Source organism: Camelus ferus, chromosome 2 (genome assembly GCF_009834535.1).
Source record: "Camelus ferus isolate YT-003-E chromosome 2, BCGSAC_Cfer_1.0, whole genome shotgun sequence".
Taxonomy (NCBI): domain Eukaryota; kingdom Metazoa; phylum Chordata; class Mammalia; order Artiodactyla; family Camelidae; genus Camelus; species Camelus ferus.
Window position 1 is genome coordinate 110,429,140 of NC_045697.1, and position 19,096 is coordinate 110,448,235.

The 19,096-nt window shown below is 35.9% G+C and overlaps 1 long non-coding RNA gene across 1 annotated transcript in view; it reads left to right on the plus strand.

The window, feature by feature from the left end:
• Positions 1-583: 583 nt before the first annotated feature.
• Positions 584-19,096, plus strand: part of LOC116659019 — an 85,922-nt gene continuing 67,409 nt past the window's right edge. Inside the window, exons 1-4 of the long non-coding RNA XR_004314290.1 lie at positions 584-666; positions 3,010-3,128; positions 5,057-5,168; positions 8,470-8,567. This is a non-coding gene — a long non-coding RNA (uncharacterized LOC116659019). The remainder of the gene's footprint in view (positions 667-3,009; positions 3,129-5,056; positions 5,169-8,469; positions 8,568-19,096) is intronic.

Below are 19,096 nucleotides of genomic sequence, written 5' to 3' on the forward strand. Positions count from 1 at the left end.
TTGTGACTTTTCTCAAGTCTCTATTGCTGAAATTCCAGGTCAGTGACTAAAAGGGTTTTGTTTTTAAATGTTGTATTCTCTCTCTATCTCTTTCTAGAAATTTTTAACAAACAAAAGTATAATTGTTTCCAACTCCAGGACCATCTTTTCAAAGCAAAGTGTAGAAATAACTTGACAGTTCTGTGATGTGATCAATGGCATGTGTTAGAAAGTTCTTGGAATGAAGTGGTAAAGAGTTTTTTTTTTATAAGTTTGCTCTTAATTCATGTTTAACAATTTGACATAAGAAAATAGCGTCTTAATTAGGTATTCAGCTAGTAATTAACTCCAAGATTATCCTGCTGACTGGAAACAGTGTCTTCTAAGCACTTCTCAATCATTCACTGACCTCTCTCAAATGGCCCTAAATGATTTCAACCCTGTATTATTTACTTATTTATGTATTCTTTTTATTTCATATTTCTTCTACTGGGTTGTAGGCTTCTTGAAAATGAAACTTTTGTCCAATTAATTTCTGTGTCTTTTATAATCCTTAGCATAGCATCTTGTAAATAGCAAGTACTGAATTCACATGTATTGAGTGACTGAATGAATAAATACTATGATCCCTTGAAACCAATTGACAATATATCATGAAGAGACTATAGTCATTCTGGAGAGAAACAGGTGTGTTTTTCTTTTTTTATAATTTTTTTTAAATGTTTAATTTTTGGCAGGTGAGGCAATTAGGTATTTGTTTGTTTGTTTAATGGAGGTACTGGGGATCAAACCCAGGACCTCATGCATGCTAGGCACACGCTACACTGAGCTATACCCTCCCTATGATGTGCTTTTCAATTTAAGAAGCAAGTTATAGATTTAAAGTTCTACTGTGAAGCTGAGGCCACGCATTTGACAGGAGAAACTGAGAATCAGTGGGCTGCACCCTTACTCAATCCATTTAGAATCCTTTGCTGAACTCTTGATTACCAGTATTTTATAGAAAGAAAATATTTTTAATCTGTGAACCCAGAAGTTATGTCCTAAATTTTAATACACGTTCACTGTTATTTTCCTTGAAAATTGTTGTTCTAAACATTCTAAAAAATGTGAAGGTTTTACCCAAAGATTTATTAAAAAGTTTTTTTTATTGAGGTACAATGTTGTGTAGTAATTCAAATAATATTGACTAATAGCTGTTCGATTTAGATTTTTTTTCAATGACTTAGTAATTTTGTTCCAAATGAAACATACTTCTCTGGTTTCCTGTGGTGTTCCTCAATAGCATTCTCAGCAATTGCAAGTTAAAGATCATCTCTATTCAGCTAAATAATGAAAAGACATTCATTTATTATCTCTGGTGCTTCTCTCTTCTTTTCTGTATCTCTATATTACTATTTTTAAATATGTAGTTTAAACAAATTACTCAGTAGAATGTAAAATATGACAACTGTCTTAGGCATCTTCCTTGTAATTCCTGTTGTTGCCATTATGTGTTGCACATGGCCTTTTAGAATTTATAATTTTAATTTATGAAGCTCAAAAATGCAGTGATCATAATGCAAAATAACATAGCTGCAATTAGTATGTTTATTCTTTTTCCACTTCGGTCTTTAAAAAATAATAATAAACTCCCAGTGAACTCTTACCCTGTAAATGACCTGATATGACATATTTGAACTTACAGTGAACTTTCACATGAACTTGCAGTTCTCCTCTGAGAAATATAACAGATGGAAAATAAGCAGATTTTTCAAATATTTTTAGATGCAGTTCTTTGACGTGTTTAACGGAGTCAACAAGGCCAGCTATCTCCTTCCAGTGTTTACTTTGCTGACTTCATGGTACTGCCAGGTTTTTGGTTACATTAAATACCTGCATTCAGCGTTTCAGTTATATTTTTATTCTACGAGCATCTTGATTTTAAACTTGTATATACATTTAAAGGTGAAGCTAATTGGGTCATAAAATACAACAAATTCTAAGATAACTTTATTGGACCTACTGAAATACTGTTGTTTCAAATCATTGAGATACTAGGGGCTTTTAAAGATCCATTTCAGATTTTAGACTATGAATCAGCTACAATGTTTTTTCACTTTGAATCGTTGGCAGCTAGGAATTCAGTTCAAGATGCACGTGGTTTCTGAACCAGTCACTTGGGAAAGGAAGAGGAAAATTAACTGAGCAGCAACTACTGTGTTACATCTGCTGTGGTATGAGGCAGCCTCCTTATAGGTCTTTCGTCTTTACAACTCTCCTGCAAAGTAGTTATCATGCTCATTTTACAAGAGGGACTGAGACAGAGAGGTTCAGTAACTTGCCCGAGAAGAGATGGCTAAACTGGGAATTAAATCCAGGTCTCCCAGACTGTCAAGTCCTTGCTCCTTCAACAGTTTTGTGCTCCCAGAAACAAAATGTTCTGTTTGAGGACATAGATGCCAAAGAGAAAAGTGTGATAAAGCTGTAATAGCTTTATAATCTTTGTTTTGAGAATGTAAAGAGTTTATTTCTTTGTATTTATTGTGCAATATTGATAAATGAGTTAGCTTGAAAAACTCAGAATGTTCTCAGTGATAGGAAAATAGTAACTTAAGACTTTTGCTTCTCTTGAAAGTTTCCTGTTGTTTACAAAAAAAACACTACATATACGTATATTACATTTATCAAATAATGCAGGCATGTATGTTATTTATTCACTGAAACGTATTTGCTTGCTTAGAATCAGTTCTTCTTAACACCCAATTTATTCTCAGACCATAATTTATTCTTTCTGAGGAGTGTTTTAGATGTTATTCAGTTCAGAAGGAGATTATACTTAATGGATGTAGACATGTATAAAACGACACAGCTATGTTATGAGATCAGAATGTGAACTGTATGCAGCTGTAATTAGCCCAACTTTCCTGACACTTCACTTGTTAATGACAGTGTCATTGGCAAGACAGATAAAGATCTTTGCATTTCACAAGGATGTGTTCAGAAGCTTAGGTTCATTCCATTGTTTATGTCTTAACCTTATGTCATCAGGTAAGTGCTTGTTACCATGACGGTTTCAGAGCAACTGCTGTCTGCACACTGGGAGGACCCAAAGCGGCTGAAAAGGAGAGGTGGACAGGTGGACAGCTGAAAGAAAGTATTTTGAAAAGGTTTGTCTATGAGACAAAAAAATGGACTCTCCAGTCTAACTAAATTCAAGGCATGTTAGCAATCAAATTCTTTAACAAGAATCATTATTACGATCACTTAACATTTTCCCCTGAGTATTAATACATTTGTTCCGTACATTTTATGTTGTGGCAGGTTCTGATACAAATGAGTCTTGCATCAGCAACTTTACAGTTTAGCTTGCACAGATATCTAGAAACAAGTATTGGAAAAGTTTCTTGGATGCTAAATTCTGCTAGAAACCTATGCTTTTTTTTTTCTCTTACCCTGAAGATTACATTCAGAAAGTTAACATAATGCATACGGGCAACAGAATCAGAAGTCACAGATCCTTTGACAGGTCATATGGTACCTTCAACCATTTGGTGTCTGGAGAGCATTTATAGTTTGTCCCAGAAAATTTTCTTTTCTTTAAAAAATCCAGAGAAAGAAATTTCATAATAGTTCTATAGCCAAATTTAATTAACAACGTTTATGAAAGTTCTGATGCTTGAGTCAAATCTTTTACGTTCCATCTGCAGTGCTGATGCTTCCTACCATGTCCTGTATTTAAACCATATTGTTGAGTTACTCAAGAGAATCTACGTTAAAGATTCAAGCCCTTATTAATTACAATGAGTAAGTGCTGGTGAGACACAGGAATAAACAAATTAGTGCTAATCCTTTTTTCACAGGGAGGGACTCATAGCAAATCATTTTATCCTTTATCAACAATGATGATCATGAAACATTTAAAAGTGGAAAAAATAAACTGGAAAATGAATTAAAATTGTGCACAATCCCATCATTCAATGTAGAATCAAAGTATTTTTAAATTAAAGACAACTACAATATGAATTTTTAAGACTATCCAGATTATTAATTAATTAATCCTCTCTTTCCACTAACATTTGAGTCCTTTACTACATAGCAATCACTTCTGGGCTTTGGGTGTATACTTGTGTGCAAGACAGACCAATAGCTTTAGTATGTGGATAGACATTAAACTAATAACCCGCAAAGAATTGAAAAATGCTTTGAAGAAATATTAAAGAGTGTTACGTAAAAGAATAATAATGGAACATAATTTAAATTTAGCACTTAAGGAAGACTTTATTAGGGGATATTTGAACAAAGAACCTGAAAGAGGAATACTTTCTTAGGCACTTAAATAAAATAAAAGCAATGAAAACATACCTGATACAACATTCAGTAAATATTGTTCAATGAATGAATGCTATTCTAAAAGTCAGGAAACAAAGCAAACATTAAAACAGAAAGCATTCAAACAACGTCTCAAAAGTTGTCAAAATCATAGCTGCACTAATAAACACAAATGCTACAAACTGCCCAATTAGAGGATGAATTCAACAGATCTTAATATTTATCCAGCTGATAAAAAAGAACAGAGTATTAGAACATAATATAACAGTGTTGAATTAATAGCTACAGAGAGAACATTTTCCCCCACAAGACAAGTCTGCACCTTATTTCCTAGCATCCTCAAGGCTACTTTAATCCATTTCAGAAAGTAGAAATTTTGCAGACCGCATTCTTTGACCATATGTAATACAACAGATTAGCAATTAAACTTTAAGCAACAAAAAACCCCCCAAAACTCGAGTCCCTTAGAAATATAAAAAATACTTGTACATATAATTATTGGATCAAAGAGGAAATCTTCAATTTCAGACAGTTTAGAGGATAAGGACATTGAGGCTATAAGATATCAAATGTTTGATGTGAAGCTGAAGCTGTATTCGGGAGTGACCTGATGGCCTTAAATGCCCCTAGATTGCCCTCCTTTCACTGTAATTGTTATTGGTGTCCAAAATGAGTGACCTCTATTAGGGGCCGAAACTAAGGGATTCTTGGAATTGACCTACCATAAATTCATGAATATTTTTTAATTGCATTTACTTTGCTGCAGAACTTGTCTCCTGTTTGAAGAAGCTGGCTTGGAAGGCTATAGTGAGGTTCACGTTCAGACTTTAGGATCTGAAGAAGCATATGGAGCACAAGCTAAAGCAGATTTAAATGGAGTAAGTAGAACAGGGGATTTCTTATTCCAGTGTAAATGAATGGGTTGAAATATTCTCAATAAATTATGTATGAAAGTGTTTATTGTAAAGACCAACCTGGCTAAGGTTTAATGGATAATGAATTTGGGGTTATTTCTGTTTTACAGTGTGTATTTTTTTTTTTTAAAAATCTATAGTTCTTTAACAAGCTTATAATTCAGTTTGAATTTTCTATTTGCCTATGGCAAAACTCACCTCAATTCCATTCCCTTCCTTTCTTGTTCCACCTTTAATATTTGACTTATGTTTAGGCTCTTGGGTGTCATATATATGGTTTTCTTCAAAAGTTTTTAGAGAGCTATAAATTTAAAATGTTAACTTCTAACTTGGTCTTAATATGTTGTTTGTTCTTCAGCAGTAAAAACAGAAGAAATATTTTTTCCATTCTTGCTGGAAAATTTCTCACTATTGACTAGAAAAGGGATCAGTGATTCAGAATTAAGTTTTTATTTACATTTAAAAATTTCACATATAAGTCATGTCAAAATCTATTGTAACTGCCCATTATAAATCAATTTTATTAATCTAATTTAACTGAAGGTATGTTGGGATTATTTTTTAAACAGCCAAATTAAATAAAATGATGTATGATCAATGTCTTATTAAATTATAGGTAATTAACTTGACCTTATCTAGGTAGTTTTTTCTGTATCTCTGTATTTATTCCTAGCAGAATTATTACAGATATGTCTTGTATAAACTTTCTGTTCACATCTTTAACCCTTTTTAAAGACTTTTTTAAAACAACTTTATTGTGGTGTAATTTCTGTACAGTAAATTACACATATCCCAGACATACAATTTGATGAATTTTGATAGATGTATACACCTATGAAACCGCCGCCACAATCAAGATACCTAACAATTCCATCACTCCTCAAGAGGTGCAAATTTCGAACTCCCAATTTATCCCTTCCTACCCCCTTTACTCCCTGGTAACCAAAAGTTTTTTCTCTATATCCGTGAGTCTGTTTCTGTTTTGTAAATAAATTTATTTGTGTCTTTTTTTTTTGATTCCACAAATAAGTGATATCCCATGATGTTTTTTTTTTCTTTTTGTGGCTTACTTCTCTTAGAATGATAGATCTCCAGGTCCATCCATGTTGCTGCAAATGGCATTATTTTATTCTTTTTTATGGCTGAGTAGTATTCCACAACTTCTTTATCCAGTCATCTGTTGATGGACATTTAGGTTGTTTCCATGTCTTGTCTATTGTCTTTTAAAAGATTTTTTAACCCAACAGTCATATTCACAATGGTCTGACCATCTTATCTATTCTGGAGTATTTGTAGATATTCTGGTTTATAGTGATTGCTTTCACTTAAGTGTTAATCAAAGATGGGAAAATGTATGGGAAACAGCAGTGACAACCGTAGTGGTAACAGTTAACATGAATTGAGGGGTTAATAAGTGTCAGGCACTGTTCTAAGTGCTTTACTGGTGTTGAACTTTAGCTCTCACAGCAATCTTCCAGGCAGGTCTGTTAGTACTTCTATTTTATAAATGAGCAAACTCAGGCACAGAGAGGTTGAATAAATTGTCTAATGTCCAACAGCTCCTGAGGAACAAGACCAGATTTTATATCCATTACAGTCTAGTTCTAATATCTGCATTTTTAACCACTAGGAGCAAGAGTGTCATTTTAGTGCAGTGAATTAAAAAGATCTAAGACCTTTGTAACTGAATTAGTAAGGCTTGAATGACATAAAAAGATAATTCATTATATTTTAGAAGAGAAAAATTATATTGTTATTTATAGTCCTAGGTATATTAAAGTAAATAACTCAAAGGTCTATGTTCAAAATTTTATTGAGATTCTTTTCTATTTATGAATTTCTTCTTTTCTATAAAATAGTAAGTAAGCTCAACATGATATTGACTAAATATTTTATTTTGATAACAGGTTTGTGGAGAAGGAATTCTTGGTTCCGTAATTTTTTCAGTCTGTTATTCATTTCATTTTATAGAGCCCCCAAAATGCCAAGAACTTCTGTGTTTTATTTTGTACAACTAGTGTGTGGTAAGGTCAGGATATAAACTAGAGGCCTTTTAAAATTATATAGGAAATTTTAGATGCTTGATAAAACCCAGAAACAGGAGCCAGGTGTCAAAGTGTAGATATTTCACTGTTCATAGAAATGTGTGCTCTATTGCCACTATGGTGGCTTAATCACCATATTTACTCCACTGAATTAGAACTCGTGAATGTAGAACTTAAAATGAAAGGTTACTGTGAAAGTCAACTTTTGATTTGTTGTTTGGAAGGTATGTTTTATTAAAAGATGCTGGAAAACAGTACCTCTGCCTTTTTCTCTTGCTGTGCCTATGAATCTCAATAGAGTCAGATAATTAAATTGTCAAGTAGATTCATTAAGTTGGTTTTAGACAGATTGACAGTAAACATAATGGGAAAAGTAGACGTTTACTTTAATTATTGGTCCTATTAAAAACAATTGTATCTCGTATTTGTACTTGAAGAAATGTTTCACATCTGAAGACACACTTAGTTTCATCATAATAGGTCTACGCAGTAGTTAGGAAGCTGATATGATCTGCATTTTACTAAAAGGGAAAATTGTGTCATGGAGAAAAGAACTGACTTAATTAAAGACAAGCAGGTCTTTAGAAGAAGCGGCAGAACTCGTCCTCACATTTCTGCTCCTTTTTAGTGCCCTCGCAGATGACCACACGTTTCAAAGAAAGGGATTGCTGGATTCTTCAAGTTTTCAAATAAGACATTTTTATTTACATATCTATAAGCTATAACTCTATTTCAAAGTAGGATAATTGATTCATTCTGTAATAAACTATCCAATGACTGTATTTCCTCTATGGTGTAGATATTCTAAGGAGAAATGGAGTTACAGCAGTTATACACACATAATTTAAGATCACCTGACATGTGAAGAAACTAATCAAAATCAATGGGATAAAAGAGGGAAATGAAAAAAATAGGAATTTTACCAAGATAATTTTAGCAGTTTTTCCAAGCTGTAATTACCATGTGTCAAGTTGTGTTCTTTAGATAAAATTAATTATTATTCATTTATCGGGGACTAAGAGTGTTATCTATTTTTAATAAAGTGTTTATTTTTGTGGACATGCATGGCATAATCAGGAAAACATAATAATAAACTCCTTAGAGTAATCGTGCAAACCAGAGATAGTTATACGGTCCAGAAAAAAAATCTTTCATGCAAACACAGATTTGTGCCTTTTTTTTGAGCTATGCATTTGTTAATTTCTAATCTTTGTTAATAGGGTCCTCGAGAAGTGGTCCTCTGGCTTTCAGCTCATCATAAACAGAAGGCAGTAAAAAGTTTTTTCAAGAGAAATTGCACCAGCAGGGACTGTAATGGGTAAATACACATATTTTTACGGTTACAGCTCTGAAAATCCCTTGCCTTCTTACCACCAGCTCAGTTATAGTATTCATTAGTTTGACCTTCTGAACTTGGCAACATGTGCTACGCTACGTGGGTCATGCTGTTCTCAAACCCCTCTTGCCTTTGAGCATTTAAACATTCATCAAGTATATAGCTTTAAACATTCATCCTTTAAACCTTTAAACATTCATCAACCTTTAAACATTCATCAAGTATATACCCCTTCTCGTAATATTTATTTCAAGTTCATCGAAATTTTAGAAACCTCCTGACATTAAGTGTGGCTGTACCTGTTTTCCCATTATGTGTTTGTCAAATGATGGATTTAGGTGGTTGTCCCAGACAAAGCAACCTCGTGGAGTTCATTTTGGGTTTGCTGTGCCCATGCCGCCACTCCCATCCTGGCTTCCGGTCTCCCTACATTCAGATCCATTTGTCCAGAATGGTCTCTTCTTTCCTGGTGCCCCGTGACGAGGCATGATGGTGCCATGTGCCACGCCACCCCCGGGCACACAGGGCCGTGCCTGCAGTGCTCTGGCTTTTCCCTTACAGCTGAAATGGACCTGCCATGATCCCAGGACCAGGCCACTCAGGAGGCTTCAGTTTCTAATCCAATGAACTCATTCCTTCATTGGGACATAATTTTTGAAAGGCCTTGAATTCCCACATTGTACATATGGAGAAACTGAGGCTTAGGGAGGTGAAGTGGGTAACCTGAGAGAGGGCAGGCATCCTCCTCTGGCTCCCAAGAAGAAAAATAAAATCTTATAGTCACGTGAATGTCCCAGGGAGAAGTTCTATTCTGTGGCCACGTCTTACCTCTTCCACCAATGATGAAAGTGGAGTGGAAAATTGAATTTTGGCAGTGCAAAACTTACATTTTAAAATTAAAACAAAGCAAAAATCAACAAGTGGAACTACATTCAACTAAAAAGTGTCTGCACAGCAAAAGAAGCAATCAACAAAATGAGAAGGCAACATATAGAATGGGGGAAAATATTTGCAAACCACATACCTGATAAGGGGTTAATATTCAAAATATATAAGGAACTTGTACAATTCAATAGCAGAAAAAAAAGTCCAATTTAAAAAAAATGGGCAGAGAACTTGAATAGACAGTTTTCCAAAGAAGACATACATATGGACATGAAGACAAACAAGTCCATGAGGAGGTGCTCAGTATCACTAATCATCAGTGAAATGCAAACCAGAACCACAACGAGATATCACCTCTTAGCTTTTAGAATGGCAGTTACCAAAAGACAAGAGATAACAAGTGCTTGTGAAGATGTAGAGAAAAGGGAACCTTTGTACATGTTTAGTAGGAATGTAAATTGGTGCAGCCACTATGCAAAATAGTATGGAGGGTCTTCAAAAAATTGAAACTACCATATGATCCAGCAGTTCCACTTCTGGGTATTTATCCAAAGGAAATGAAAACACTAACCCAAAAAGATATGTGCACCCTTCTGTTCTTTGCAACATTATGTACAACAGCCAAGACATGGAAGCAACTTAAGTGTCCATGGATGGATGAATGAATAAAAAAAATGTGGTGTATATATATAAACATAGATGGACCTTGAAGGCATTAGCCTGAGTGAAATAAGTCAGATAGAGAAAGACAGACACTGTATGATCTCTCTTGTATATGGGATCAGAAACATGGAGCTCATGGAAACAGAGAATAGAATGCTGGTTGCCTAGGCCTAGGGGTAGGGGAATTGGGGAAGTGTTGGTCAAAGGGTCCAAAGATTCAGTTCTAAGTTGAGTAAGTTCTGGAGATAATGTGCAGCGTGCTGACCTCGCTGTTCTGTATACTCGAAAGTTGCTGTGAGAATAGAGCTTTAATGTTCTCACCATAACAACAAGAAGAAAGTGATAATTATGTGCGGTGAAGGGTGTGCTAACTCACCTTACTGTGGTAAACATTTTGCAAAATATGTGGTGCATCAAAGCATCACGTTGTACGCCTTAAACTTACACAGTGTTATATGTCAATTAGACCTCAATAAAGCTACAGAAGAATTAAATTAAATTAAAACAAGAACCACATTAGGGAAAGAGCAGAGGTACATTCACAAAAAAGCTAGTGGAGCTTAAACTCCAGGGCCCCTCACTTACACATCTCCTTCTGGGGCTCTACTGTTGTGCTCACATAGTCAGATATTTTTGTAAATTTTCTAAGAGTAAGATGTTTTATCTGTAAGAATATTATTGTCTCTTTCCACTTTTCCCTTTCATCAAACTTTTCCATAGACTGTGTTTCTGTGCCCCCCCCAGCCTGATCTGTGTCCGGTATTGTCAGCCTTTGTGGTGTCGGCTGTGTGATACATAGTCTACAATAGTCCTGCCCAGCCACACTGACTCACCTAATTTCACGAAGTGGACAGTGGAGCCAGAAGTTTAGTTGCTGTGTTGAATGGTCCAGCATCAGAAATACAGCGTAGTGGAGGAGAAGCAGATTTGAAAGGTGTGCAGGCAGAAGCTAGTCCATATGTGGAAAATTCTTCTAATCATTACGTGCATAAAATTCATCAAACGTGTAAAATTCGTTAGGCCTGTAGGCAGAATTGAATTCTCACTGTCACCTAATCAAAACTAGAGGTTTTATATTCCTTTTATATTTTATATTCCTTCTCAGAAATATAACTGACAGTGAAACATCTGTAATTATAATAGCACACCAAAGTGAAATTACTCTGACTATATGTCTATGTGTGATCAATAGATACTCTTCTATCAAGAATTAAACCATAAGAAATTTGCAGACCAAGTCAAAAGCAGTCATTCATGGAGAGTGAGAAATTTCGAATAGAAAGTAATTAATTAAGTGATGTAATGAATCATATGAACACACTGGAAAAAGATCTAACTTTCTCGCTGATTTGACAACAAGTACTTCCATCAGTAAACTAGCAAAAACCTTATAACACCCCACAAAATGAACCATCAGTGACAAGCTGGTTGAGTGTTGTCATAAAGCACTCAAGATTAACTTGCACAAGAGAATCAAAATGCCCTGAAATCTTACGACTCAAGCATGAAGGAGACTTCTGTCCCAAGCTTAAACTTACAGGACATAAAAGAGTTGTGAAGCTGAATATTTTTTGCAAAACTGTTAATGATAAAGAATACGTTTCAATCTGCTGTGCTGAAGAAATAACTGAAAAACCTTTTGACTATTTACATAGAAATTTAAAATAGTATTTGCAATTGCATTTGTATATATTTGCATTTATATTTACATAGAAATTATTTGCATTTGAAGAGATGATCAGAGTATGCAGCACAGAAATGTAGGAAAAGATATGGGAGAAGATATTAGGCAATAAATTAATAAAAATTATACTTTCTTCTACATTCTGTGATATTAGTGGCACTTGTCAGCTTTCTAAAATTTTATAACGTGATTTTTTTCTCATTCATTTTCATATCTGATTTTATAATTTATTATTTTTCTCAACAAACTTTCTGCAAATTCTATTAGCTTCAGGCCTCATGAAACCTGGATCAGCTCCACCTCTAATTAATGATTCTGCTACTTGATTTTTTTTAACATTTTTTATTGATTTATAATCATTTTACAATGTTGTGTCAAATTCCAGTGTTCAGCACAATTTTTCAGTTATTCATGGACATATACACACTCATTGTCACATTTTTTTCTATGTGAGTTATCATAACATTTTGTGTATATTTCCCTGTGCTATACAGTGTAGTCTATTCTACAATTTTGAAATCCCAGTCTATCCCTTCCCGCCAGTCCACCCCCCTGGTAACCACAAGTCTGTATTCTCTGTCTGTGAGTCTATTTCTGTCCTTTATTTACGCTTTGTTTTTGTTTGTTTATTTGTTTTTGTTTTTGTTTTTTAGATTCCACATATGAGCGATCTCATATGGTATTTTTGTTTCTCTTTCTGGCTTACTTCACTTAGAATGACATTCTCCAGGAGCATCCATGTTGCTGCAAATGGCATTATGTTGTCGGTTTTTATGGCTGAGTAGTATTCCATTGTATAAATATACCACCTCTTCTTTATCCAGTCACCTGTTGATGGACATTTAGGCTGTTTCCATGTTTTGGCTACTGTAAATAGTGCTGCTATGAACATTGGGGTGCAGGTGTCATCCTGAAGTAGACTTCCTTCTGGATACAAGCCCAGGAGTGGGATTCCTGGGTCATATGGTAAGTCTATTCCTAGTCTTTTGAGGAATCTCCACACTGTTTTCCATAGTGGCTGCACCAAACTGCATTCCCACCAGCAGTGTAGGAGGGTTCCCCTTTCTCCACAGCCTCTCCAGCATTTGTCATTTGTGGATTTTTGAATGACGGCCATTCTGACTGGTGTGAGGTGATACCTCATAGTAGTTTTGATTTGCATTTCTCTGATAATTAGTGATATTGAGCATTTTTTCATGTGCTTTTTGATCATTTGTATGTCTTCCTTGGAGAATTGCTTGTTTAGGTCTTCTGCCCATTTTTGGATTGGGTTGTTTATTTTTTTCTTATTGAGTCGTATGAGCTGCTTATATATTCTGGAGATCAAGCATTTGTCGGTTTCACTTGCAAAAATTTTCTCCCATTCCGTAGGTTTTCTTCTTGTTTTATTTCTGGTTTCCTTTGCTGTGCAGAAGCTTGTAAGTTTCATTAGGTCCCATTTGTTTATTCTTGCTTTTATTTCTTCTAGGAGAAAATTTTTTAAATGTATGTCAGATAATGTTTTGCCTATGTTTTCCTCTAGGAGGTTTATTGTATCTTGTCTTATGTTTAAGTCTTTAATCCATTTTGAGTTGATTTTTGTATATGGTGTAAGGGAGTGTTCTAGCTTCATTGCTTTACATGCTGCTGTCCAGTTTTCCCAACACCATTTCCTGAAGAGACTGTCTTTATTCCAATGTATATTCTTGCCTCCTTTGTCAAAGATGAGTTGACCAAAAGTTTGTGGGTTCATTTCTGGGCTCTCTATTCTGTTCCATTGGTCTATATGTCTGTTTTGGTACCAATACCATGCTGTCTTGATGACTGTAGCTCTATAGTATTGTCTGAAGTCTGGGAGAGTTATTCCTCCAGCCTCTTTCTTTCTCTTCAGTAATGCTTTGGCAATTCTAGGTCTTTGATGGTTCCATATGAATTTTATTATGATTTTTTCTAGTTCTGTGAAATCTGTCCTGGGTAATTGGATAGGGATTGCATTAAATCTGTAGATTGCCTTGGGCAGTGTGACCATTTTAACAATATTGATTCTTCCAATCCAAGAGCATGGAATATCTTTCCATTTTTTAAAGTCTTCTTTAATTTCCTTCATCAATGGTTTATAGTTTTCTGTGTATAATTCTTTCACCTCCTTGGTTAGATTTATTCCCAGATATTTTATTACTTTGGGTGCTATTTTAAAGGGGATTGTTTCTTTACTTTCTTCTTCTGTTGATTTATCGTTAGTGTAAAGAAATGCAACTGATTTTTGAACGTTAATTTTGTAACCTGCTACCTTGCTGAATTCTTCAATCAGCTCTAGTAGCTTTTGTGTGGACCTTTTAGGGTTTTCTATATATAGTAACATGTCATCAGCATATAATGACACTTTTACCTCTTCTTTTCCAATTTGGATCCCTTTTATTTCTTTCTGTTGCCTGACTGCTGTGGCTAGGACTTCCAGGACTATGTTGAATAGGAGTGGTGATAGTGGGCATCCTTGTCTTGTCCCAGATTTTAATGGGAAGCTTTTGAGTTTTTCACCGTTGAGTACTATGCTGGCTGTAGGTTTGTCATATATAGCTTTTATTATGTTGAGATATGTTCCCTCTATACCCACTTTGGCGAGAGTTTTTATCATAAATGGGTGTTGAATTTTATCAAATGCTTTTTCTGCATCGATTGAGATGATCATGTGGTTTTTGTCCTTTCTCTTGTTGATGTGATGTATTACACTGATTGATTTGCGTATGTTGAACCAGCCTTGTGTCCCTGGGATGAACCCCACTTGGTCATGATGTATAATCTTTTTTATGTGTTGTTGGATTCTATTTGCTAAAATTTTGGTGAGGATTTTGGCGTCTATGTTCATCAGTGATATTGGCCTATAATTCTCTTTTTTTGTAGTGTCTTTGCCTGGTTTTGGTATCAGGGTGATGGTGGCTTCATAGAATGAGTTTGGGAGTAATCCCTCCTTTTCAATCGTCTGGAAGAGTTTGAGAAGGACTGGTATGAGTTCTTCTTTGTATGTTTGGTAGAATTCCCCGGTGAAGCCATCCGGTCCTGGACTTTTATTTGTAGGGAGGTTTTTAATTGCTATTTCTATTTCCTTTCTAGCGATCGGATTGTTCAAGTGTTCAGATTCTTCTTGATTCAGTTTTGGTGGACAGTATGTTTCCAGAAACTTGTCCATCTCCTCTAGGTTATCCAGTTTGGTTCCATATAGTTTTTCATAATATTCTCGTATGATATTCTGTATTTCTATTTTGTTTGTTGTAATTTCTCCATTTTCCTTTCTTATTTTGCTAATTTGTGCTCTCTCTTTTTTCTTCTTTGTGAGTTTGGCCAGAGGTTTGTTGATTTTATTTACTTTTTCAAAAAACCAGCTTTTGGTTTGGTTGATTTTTTCTATGGTCTTGTTAATCTCTATTGTATTTAATTCCTCTCTGATCTTTATTATTTCCTTCCTTCTGCTGCTTTTTGGGGCTTTTTGTTCTTCTTTTTCTAATTCATTCAGGTGGTGGGTTAAATTGTTTCTTTGAGATTGTTCTTCTTTTTTGAGGAAGGCCTGTATCGCTATAAACTTCCCTCTTAGCACTGCCTTTGCTGTGTCCCATAGGTTTTGAGTGGTTGTGCTTTCATTATCATTTGTCTCAAGGTATTTTTTAATTTCAGCTTTGATTTCCTCATTGATCCATTGTTTTTTCAATAACGTATTGTTTAATCTCCATGCTTTCCTTTTTTTCTCCTTTGTTTCTCTGTTGTTGATTTCCAGTTTCATGGCATTGTGGTCAGTAAAGATGCTTGAGATAATTTCTATCTTCTTAAAATTGTTGAGGTTTCTTTTGTGCCCAAGTACATGATCGATCCTGGAAAATGTTCCATGTGCACTTGAAAAGAAGGTATATCCTATTTTTTGGGGGTGTAATGCTCTGAAAATATCCACCAAATCTAGTTTTTCTATTGTAGTATTTAATTTCTCTGTTGCCTTGTTTATTTTCTGTCTGGAAGATCTGTCTAGTGATGTTATCTGCTACTTGATTTTTAATGTTAAAAACAAGTTAGAAAACGTTTTAAAGCCCCAGTTCCTTCTCTTTTTTGAGAACAGTAATGAATAATGAATAATACCCTACAGGGTTATCAGGTTCTCAGAGAAAGACAGAGGGAGAGGAGAGAGGGGAAGTAAAGGGAGAAGGGAGGGAGGGAGGGGGGAAATAAATGACAGTATGTTGTGGACCACAAAGCAGCATACATGAGCAAGACACGAAGTGATCTCAGTGAAACCCTGCCACAGTATATGGCCTCCTCCTGTCTCGTCTTAGCCTGTTGCTCATAATTTTATCTTTTCCTGATGGTTTGGGATTGTCATTGTCAACATATGACCCGCACAGCCTGACTCTTTAGAGTGTCCATTCATTTTCAGGTTTGAGAAAACTAAAATCCCCAACTTGATTCAGTCACTGTATTTTGTAGATTCTGATGCAGCTGAAAACAATTTACTAAGTGATACTGAATTTGGGAAGGAGTTCAGGAGTTCTGGGGCCTCCTATTTAAAGGTCCTCATTTTAGGCCAAATCTTTCTTACTGTTTCTTCCAATGGAACATTCACAGCACCTCGTCTGCTTTCTAAGGTACAACAGGGGATAGTCTGACCAAATGTTACATCACTGCATAAGAAGAGTGACCGGCTTTCTGCTTCCAGTATCTGTGCCTTCATTGCTCAAAGCTCCACCTCCGTCAGTATCTAGTTCCGCATCTGAGGTGCAACACCTCATTTCCAGGTACCAAATTCCATGTAGGTCAAGGTTCTTGGTCTCAAGCAAAATTCTAGCTAGTTTAAGCAGAAAGAGATTTACTGAAAGTTATCAGGTGTCTTCCAGAATCTTGGGTGTACCAATTTTAGGTATCCTCAGTCAGACCACACATGCACGCACACACAGACGCAGTGGTCCTAGGGAGCCACAGCTGCATCAGGTAGGAGCTGCATGTGAGCCCACCTTGGTTGTCTTGGAAGAACCACATGGCTCCACACTGTGCTCCCCAGAAGATACAGACCCCCTGCATGCAGTGATCACATCTCACTGCTTAGTTGTCATTCAAGTCCTGGCTAGCCGCTTCTGCTTGCTGGGGACGTAGGCCACATGCCTGCACCCTAGCTGCAAGGACACTGAACAATGTTGGGAGTTAGACTGAGTAAGGGTGAGCCAACCTGCAGAATCTTCCAGCGTTTCCTGCTTCCTTATGAATTCATTGGGAGACTTTAGGCAAGGTACTTAACCTCTCTAGCTAATCCATTAGCCTAATACCTAGCATGAGGATTTTGGACTCCTTGAATTCCAAGAGTCCTTATGGTAATACAAATCTGTGTCAATACAAATCTGTGTCTGTGCTAGTTAGCATTCTGGCTTCCAGTGATGGAATCCTTACATGAACCTACCTGTGAGAAGGGCTGGGGTGAAGCTGACTTTAGCCTTGTCTGGCTCATCTGACCTCCCACTGTCTGTGTGTTGGCTGTAAAAAACCAGCTTCTTGTTGAAACTGGAGAAGCAGCCCCTGACGGCCCAGAGGCTCAGGACCCAGCAACTCTGAGGTTATAGAGGAAAAGGATTCCTCCTTTCCAGAATCCATTTCTCAGTTCTGGAAGAAGGACTCTCAGTAGCCAGGCTTGGTTTGTGTGACCACTCTTGTGGCCAGAGGGTAGAGTCTTTAACCAGAGAAAGGGCGTCACACAGGCATGGCCAGCTGAGAGACTGCTTGTTTTTGAAGCAGTCAGCTGCCTCCGTCTGCGACCCAGGCCGACTCTGAGATCTAGGGTGTCCCTGTAGGTGATGCAGGCTTTCTTCATTTGTCATCAGGCTTTTATTTTTATGAGTTTCAATGTTGGGTGGGGTTTAATAGAAACAAACAGCATATACGACTGAGCACCTGAATTCATGGAGCTTACAGTTTTGTTTTTTTTTTTATAGAGGTAAAAACAATTAGAGGCATAGAGGTCCTAGCCATAGACAAACAATATAATGGCTTTAAGGAAAGATCTGAAATCCTAAAGCAGATGAATACGGAACTTGAAGGATGCATTGCATTGATACAGCAGTGTTTGCCAGGCATTTTGTCCCAAGTCATACTCCCAAGGCAAATCACATTTGGCCTGAAACATCATTGGTAAAATATAAAACTGACTTTTTTTTTCTCGAATTTTTCCCCATGATCTTTTTTCTTAGATGTTGACTGTGTTGATGTATAGGTAGCATTTTCCTTTGTGAAGTTATGTTATTGTACTGAATACACTTTGTCTTAAGCTATAAGCGGGACAACATAGTCCTTTGGTCTTTTGCTTTATGAACATAGCTTGTGTAACCTGAAAAAAGTGAGTTTCTCCTTGGGATCAATCTGAATGAATCTTTGTAATCTGAAGCACATGCATATTAAGTAGAGAAAACTAATTGCAGTAAATCCTGGTAATAATCCGAATGTTTTAATAATGTCACATTGTTATTTCTGAAGTTACGTGTAACACTGTTACATAAGGGTCTTATTTTTAAATTGTTTTAGTCCTGTTGGCCTCTGCTTCTCTGATGATTAAGTTAGACTGGCTTCATTCGATTTTGTTTAGTTGAATTTTATACTTAACATGTCCATCTCAAAGCTTTTGAATGCATTTTATACCCTTTTCCTTGTGGACAATCCATATAGATGTGGTTAGTGGTTGATACATATTTTGTTTAATTATTTCTTTTTTGGAACATTTATCGCAATTGGCAGTAACCAATTTATTTACTTCAGTGATGATAGAGGATCACTCCTTGCCTTCAAAAGTAGGATTTATCCATGCTAGTAAGTGGAATATAACTCTTTTAATGACAACCAAGATCATTTTAACTTATTTATCCCAGAGTTCATGTCGCTTTTTCATTGTAGAGTTAGTGGCTCTTAGAAACTAAGTGGGGGTCCTTAATATTCCAGGGATTCAGTCCACAACATTTAATGAAAGCCAGTGCCCTAGGGAGAACTGCTGTCTCTATAATGCCAGGAAAATTAAAATCTTGGCATTATAATCTAATTGAGAAATCTATTTGGAGAGATGGGTTATTAGAGATGAAATGTGTCCTCATGGAACAAAAGGAAACTAAAGACTTGAGGGAGTGGGTATAGGATGTGCTGGAAACACACAGCAGGAGCCTAAATTACCAAAGCACTGGAAGCTTAAACTGAGCATCCAAAGATTACTAGTAGTGATACTCAGCCTTGTGAAAAGAGTTCTAGTCAGAGGAAACGCATTAATGCTCAGAAGTAAAAGAGAGGTTGG